The 7,091-nt window shown below is 47.5% G+C and overlaps 1 protein-coding gene and 1 long non-coding RNA gene across 5 annotated transcripts in view; one reads left to right on the top strand and one right to left on the bottom strand.

The window, feature by feature from the left end:
* The window catches only part of Nos1 (nitric oxide synthase 1), a 112,096-nt gene that overhangs the window by 100,837 nt on the left and 4,168 nt on the right, over positions 1–7,091 (bottom strand). The gene's annotated exons all lie outside the window — the stretch shown is intronic.
* Positions 192–7,091, top strand: part of LOC104848234 — a 7,435-nt gene continuing 535 nt past the window's right edge. The window contains exons 1-4 of one of the 3 annotated variants that reach the window (XR_776354.2): positions 192–1,201; positions 1,371–1,579; positions 3,077–3,187; positions 3,859–3,977. This is a non-coding gene — a long non-coding RNA (uncharacterized LOC104848234). Of the gene's footprint in view, positions 1,202–1,370; positions 1,580–1,936; positions 2,181–3,076; positions 3,188–3,769; positions 3,978–7,091 lie in introns of those variants that run through there. The other 2 variants (XR_776351.2, XR_776352.1) reach the window with 2 other exon arrangements.

Raw genomic sequence — 7,091 nt, 5'->3', positions numbered from 1 at the left:
GTTTTTAGAATTTTTTTTGTCAATTTTTTTTTTTTTTTTTTTTTTTTTTTTTGTACCAGGGATCGAACTTGGGACCTTGTGCTTGCAAGGTAGGCGGCAGAACCACTGAGCTACATCCCCGGCCCTGTGTACAAGGTTTTGTTTGAACACCTGTTTGTAATTAGTGGATTCATAATTTCCCATTGGGGTGATAAAAATGTCTCGGAACTAGATAGAGGCAATGGTTGCACAGCAGGGCCAATGCACTAAATGTCACTTTAAAGTGGTTAATTTTATATTATGTGAATTTTAGCTTAATAAAACATGACAACGAGAGAATGGGAACCACTAGCACAGCATCGACCATATTTTGTTCACCTGTGCTTATGCAGCCCAGCACTGGCCATGGCAAGTGGGTGTTGGCTGATGTCACAATCATCGCCGAGACGTAGACCCCCCAGCTTCGACCGCAGAGTTCTCTGCACAGCGGCAGTGGCTTTCACTTTCTGGTGTCATCTATGGCTCTCTGTGAAGGTCTGCGGTGACCTCTCAGCATTCTGGGTCGTGACCAGCAGGACGCATTGCTTTGAAGTCCAAGAACTCTTCCTGCTTTTTGGGGGAGGACGCACTTCCCTGCCTGTCAGGGCACAGCCTGCCACCACTGAGGGCCAGTGTTCAGGACCAACACAGAGTGAGCCGTCAGCAGTCACCCACCAATTAATTACTCATCACAGCAAAGCTATTTCAACAGATTACTCGACAAACTTTGCCTCCTCAATGAGCGGGGTCCTGTATTTCCCTTACGCTCTGCTGGCTAGGCTGCGATGCCCTGAAACGGATCGTTTGGTTTTGTGATGCCTACACCCATTTCCTCAAGGCCCCCCGGGGGTGTTAGGTTGGTGTTCCAGATGAAATCAGATGCCCGCAGATGCCACATTGGTTTTTGAGGATTTCCTGAGGTCCCTGCAGAAAATGAGAGGCGCTTCAGGATGTCGCGGGTCAGGAAAGTATCTTATGGCACAGCGCTGATGGATAAACTGTGCTTGGCCTTAAGGCTGATTTCCAATGACTTCTTCTTTTTCTTGTCCTTTCCGGCTGTTCTCCGTCCTCGGGCCCAGGCGTTCTCTCCAACCTTCACCAAACTCATTTGGGTCCCACAGCACACAGGGCCCTCAGCAGGACCCTTGTCTCCGGCTTCTGCTCGGGTTTCCCCAGGTAGCAGGTAAGATGAGGTGAATGAGGAAGAGGGAGGTGAGGGGCCGGGGTATTTCTTCCTTTGCCTGCCGGGCAGAGTCCACATTCCTCCCCAGGACACTTCTGCGGGGCCCCTCAATCTGCCCCAACTCCATGGTCCAAAGTAACACTCATGCCTCCCCTTGCTCTTCCTACAGGGCCTGGCAACTGCTCCCCGTCCCTCATCCCTGGCTACTTCACTCTCCCTTGGTGGTGATTTAAAATGTGTCCATTAAGAGTTCCTTTATTTATCTTGGAAATCCCACCTGCAGTACTTCTGTTTCCTGCTGGGGCCCGGACTGACACATCTTCACCTCCATTGCCCCTGGGGTCTGACCGGGAGGAAATCCAGAGACAGTTCTGATGGGTAAGGGTATGGAGTGTCCAAGCAAAATTATCCTAAATCACCACCCTCGTCTTTACTGATAAACCTGCGAGCATCCAGTGTGCATCGAGGGTTTAACGGTCCTGAGTGCCCAGTGGAAAGGGATTATCCTCATCACTTAGAGGGGGTGAGGTCTAGAAACAGACTGAATCATTTACTCCAGGTTACAGGGTGAATAAATAGCAATGGCTGGATTCGAACCCAGCATGGGTGGGCTTCTAAATCTCTTCTGCTGGCACCGGCTGGCTACAACAGCTACAGCCTCAGCCAGGTCGAGAGAGCACAGCTTGGGAGGCATTTCCTGGGAGCAACCTCACTTTTCTGCCTCAATTCCTCAAGAGGCCCCGAGCCTGCTCAACTGCTGACAGCGGAACTGTCGCCTGCTCCCTGCTCAATGCCCCTGATGTGACGAGCACCTCCAAGGAGGGATGGATGGGGACGCTAAACAGCCGTAAATGACATTGTCACCAGTCTTCATAAAGCACAGTGACTCACAGCCCTCATTAAAGTGCTGAAGGCAAATGTAAAGAAAGACTGGCATGGAAAGCAGTGACATTCTGCTAAACTACAGGATTGTTTCTTCCAGGAAAGGTGTGTGTGTGTGGGGATCATGTGTGTGTGTGTGTGTGTGTGTGTGTGTGTGTGTGTGTGTACATGGTAGGGCAGGCTAAGGCTGAATATCAGTCTCCTAAGAAACTTGGAAAAATTTAATCCAGTGGAGGATCTAATTAAAATCACTCCTGCCACCAACTTTTTATTCCAAATACATCTATTTAAACACAGAAAATTTAAAAGCACGGTACAAAAACACCTTTAAACGTTCAAGTAGATTCAACAACTATTAACATTTACATATTTGCCCATCTATCATTTATCTGTCTATTCATGTATCTGTCATCTATTTATATACTCATCTGTCGTCTATCTGTACATCCATCTGTTTGATTGTCTGTCCTTACAATGAGCCACTTTAAAATAAATTGCGGACATCATGATGCTTTAGCCCAAAATTCCTAGGCATAGGTATCCTAGGAACAAAGACTGTATTCCCAAGAAACCATAATACCATTATCACACTTTAGAAAATTAACTATACTTATAAAAAAATCTCAAGGACAACAACAGTCTAAGTGGGAAACTGAATCTCCAATGGTTGACAGAGGAGTAGCTTGCCTCCTAGGGACAAGGCAGGCATGGGGTCTGGAACAGGAAGATTTTTGGCTTTATTTTTGCCTAGTTCCTGCCATCCAGATCTCAAGACAGTATATGATGCTTGCCTCTGAGCAGGTTTAAGTCAAATAAATTCAGCCTCCCTACACCAAAAATAAATTTTTTTTTGGTACCAGGGATCGAACTTGGGAACTTGGGACCTTGCATTTGCAAGGCAGGCGGCGGAACCATTGAGCTAAATCCTTGGCCCATGTATTTAAACACAAAATATCCACATTTCATCCTGTATCACCCTCTTTAATGGAACAGACAGTGTGGCTCCCGGTGACCTCTTGCTGTTTCTGAAATCCAAAGGCAACCCAAAAGCCAACAAGATAACACTCTCCTAAGAAGATTCAGTAAGAAACAGACTTTCCAAAGGTGAGTCTTGAGGCATGCACCCCAAGAAATCCAGGCATGGAAGGCAGCTAGTGGAGAAACACTGCTCTACACAGGAGATTTGCATGTTTGTTAAAAAGAGAACCAAAACCAATAAGAATTTCTGCTAAAGAAACTCATCACATCCCATTCATTCCCACCATGCCTTGTAAGAAATGAGGGCCTCATCTCTGTGAACATAGTATTAGGGAAGACAGGACAGGTGGAAGCATCTCCAGCTAAGACATTCTTTTCCCTGTGCTGCAGACAGAATCAGGGCCTCTCACAAGCTAAGCAAGTGCTCTAGCGCTGTTACATTCCTAGCCTTACTTATTTTTATTTTGAGACAGGCTCTCACTAAGTTGCTCAAGCTGGCCTCAAACTTACCACCCTCCTGCCTCAGTCTTCTGAGTAGCTAGGACTATCGGTGTGCACCAATGGGCCCAGCTCCAGCTAAGGCTTAATAAAGAAGTATCTAAATATCATTACCTGAATAGCGTGTGTAATAATCGATTACTCCATTCATTACCTGGATACTGGTGTAAGAACATAATTGGTCTTCAGTTTCCTTATTGAATATTTCAGAGCTTGGCGACAGCTTCAAAACTCAGAAGAAAATATATGCCTGCCATATATCAGCTGCTATTGAGTACTGTTCTGACCAATCCTCATAGGTCACACTTTCATGCTTAAAGTTCCTGGAATGAAACACAGTCCTAAGCGAGCCAGGTGGCTGTTCTAATGACTCAGGATGGACTGCCCACATCATGTACCTCCCTCATTGTACTTCCTGGTAAGTTGATACCTTTTTCACTGCCACTGTGAGTTACTAGAAGGTTGGAATTGTCTTCCCCCTTCTTTGTGCTTCCCAGACTCTTTGGGATCTGGCCCAAAGCGGGGAGAGCAGGGCTCGTTCCTTAAATGAAGAAATAGCTGATCTCCCTCTTCTTGTTTATGATGAGAGATCAAAATCTAGCCGAGAAAGGATGGCTGCTCGTTGGGACTACCTGAAGTTGAAAAGCTTTTGGAATTCACAGGATCCCTTTCCTTTCCAACTGTAAATGGGTTCCAGAAAGGCCCACCTTTTTAATTCCCGTGGTAACAACTTAGCTGTCAGGTTCTGAATAAAGAGGAGATCCCTGAGTACTATTTCATCCTGGGCAATGTTGGGCAAATGTTCCCGGCAGAAGCTGAGATGCCTCCAGAGCACCTCTGAAAACCTGGGAAGTTTCTTTTAGGTGCTTGTTAGTTCCAAACTGCTGAAGCCTCGTGGGTGGCCAATACTACAGGTCCACTGTCCCCAGAAACCCACAAATGAGAAGAGGTGATGTTATAGTAAGGAATACAACACACAGATGAGAGGTGGGGAAAAGGGTACCTCCCCCGGCTGGAAGTGGAACCCCGTAGCTTGCAAAGAGCTTCTGTGTTTCCATCTGAACGGGACCACCTTTCTTCTGCACCTTCTGATGCACTATGATTGGGTAACTGTTTTCCTCAGGTGAGGGACAGAATATGGAAGCCGGAAAGGTTTTTGAAAGTAGTTAGTCTGGGAGTTGTAACTGAAATGCCTCCCCGGGCCAGGCAGGTAAGATAAACAAGAGTTAACAGTGCAGATGTGAGCTACAGGCGAGAAACAAAACAACAAAACAAACAAAACAACAAACCAAGCCAGAATGAAACAAACAACACCCAAACCCTTCTCTTCCCACGCCTGTGAAAAAAATCCAAACCAACAAAGAAGAAACCCTGTGCAAACCTAACAGAGCATCCCTGCAGGCCTCCGATAGAGATGCCCTTGAGTCACAACCCTTCCCCATTTCCCAGATCAGAAAAGCGAGGCTGAGCTCTTAGAGGAAGCGCCTGTGCCAACTGGCCAATTAAAGGGCTTTTTTTTTTTCATTGCTTTTCTCTGTCAGGATCATTGAATGGGCCTGATGTTGTCCCTTTGCCAGATTCACCAACACACTATCCTGGTGATCCTCCTAATAGTCCGGTGCAGTACATATAATCTCTCTTGCCCAGATGACATGCTGAAGGGTCAGAGGGATAAGTCTACCCCAGTCTCACTGAGCCCGTGGATGCCCAGGCCCAACCTCATCCTTTGAAAATTTCAATGTGATGCACTCAGTGCTTCAACTACACTTTCAACCTGGCTACCATGGCCTCAGCATGGCTCTGGGGTCCTTGTTGTTGAGAGAGAGGCGCAAATCAGGCTCCGGGCTCCAACGCCACCCCTCTGAGAAGTCTCTCCTGAATCCCATAGTTACCCCTCTTGGGGCCAGCAACAGCATGTCACCTCTTCTTCTCTCCCCAGAAACGTGTGCCCGCTTCAGGGCTCCTACCTAGTCAGACTGCAGCTTCATCAGAGGGGGCTCATAGCAACCTAACCTGGACCCCTGCCCTTGGGGCCTGGCCCTGGACTTGCCACCTAACGCTCACCCTGCCACACGTGACAGGTGCGCCGATGCCTGCAGAGCTACCCATGATAACTTCAGTCCTCTGGGGCTTATCTATACTAAACACAATTATGCCAAGACCCACACCCGCTGTACCATTACCAATGCTCACACTGGGGACTTAGGGGCATTTTCTGTCGCTACATCATTTTTGTTGAATATATTCAAATGGGCTCAATTTCCCAGCATGGTAGGGAGCTGTTCATGACTCTGCTTCCTTAGGAATGGGAACATGAGTGACAACATACACGGGATTTACAAAGGCTGAGCAGGCTGCAGACTGCAGAAATGCGCTCTGACCAAGATCAAGGGCTTTGGTGAAACCAATGATAGTTAAACAGGGGTTATTTAGCTCCTGCAATTACTTGATTTCTGAAATTTATACCTCAAAGGTCACTTTTAAAAGGAGTTTTCTCTCTAAAGGATTAACCAGTGGAGCTAATGTCCAATATTAGCTGGAAGAGTAGGGCCAAATCTAGCAAGGTTAAGGTGGGAGGGACAATTAAGTCTTTTGCCAACTTCTAACAACAGAGATGGAATTAAAATGTCCTTTAAGCCCCGAATCTCTGCAGCTTCTTTATTCTGAAACAAACAGGAAACCATCATCAGTGAGCCCTGGACAAAAAGAGTCACGACACGGAGGATCTATTTCAGCTTCCCCTGTAGTTTGCTGTGTGAGTTTCATCAACTTGTATGTCTTTGTTGGGCCTTGGTTTCCTATTTGAAGGACGAGGGTAATGGACACAAACTGAAGGCATTAGGGTAGCCTGGAGTAGTCTTGTTAAAAGTACAGATACTCGGAGTCTCTCCCTGCGGCTGCTGATTTTGCAGACTGAGCCTGGGGCCTGGTGTCTCTGTTCCTAACTGAGCTCCTTCGTGGATTCTGATGCTGATGATCGGCTTGGGCTGATGCTTGCCATCTACCAGATCAGATGATGATCAAATGCGATAGCACACTTGATGAGGGAAACAGTCACACCTACAGCCTCCACAGCATCGGAGTTGCTAGCCACACAACCACACACCGGTCCGTGATGAGGAGCCTGCCCCTCTGCACAAACAGCCCAGAAGATAATTGGCCCTGAAATGCCAAATTCAACTTCTGCACTTTCCAGTTTCTAGAAGAAAGAGCTCCAATTCTAATGAGCACAGACTTGCCCATGGCTCACATTCCAAGACTCACCCAGCCGTGGACAGACCGAGAGAACCTGGGTGCCAGGCAAAATGCCGAGTTGGGTCCTAAGACACCCCAAACCACACATCCGAGAAGGCAGCCCCACCACATCTGCTCATGCTCCTAATACCCATGTGACCAGATCCCCAAGTCCTCAGCGCTCTGGGAAATCAGCACCTCCCAGCAGGGAGTTTTCCAACAACTGTCTGCGCAGTACCTTGGACAGCGCCGTGCAGCAGGCTGACGCCCCTGGGAGCACCCACCCACCCCACCCACC

The sequence above is a fragment of the Fukomys damarensis genome, unplaced genomic scaffold (genome assembly GCF_012274545.1).
Source record: "Fukomys damarensis isolate Sample0158 unplaced genomic scaffold, DMR_v1.0_HiC HiC_scaffold_12, whole genome shotgun sequence".
Classification (NCBI taxonomy): domain Eukaryota; kingdom Metazoa; phylum Chordata; class Mammalia; order Rodentia; family Bathyergidae; genus Fukomys; species Fukomys damarensis.
The sequence above is the reverse complement of the archived record's forward strand: the minus strand, read 5'-3'. Positions and strand labels throughout refer to the sequence as shown.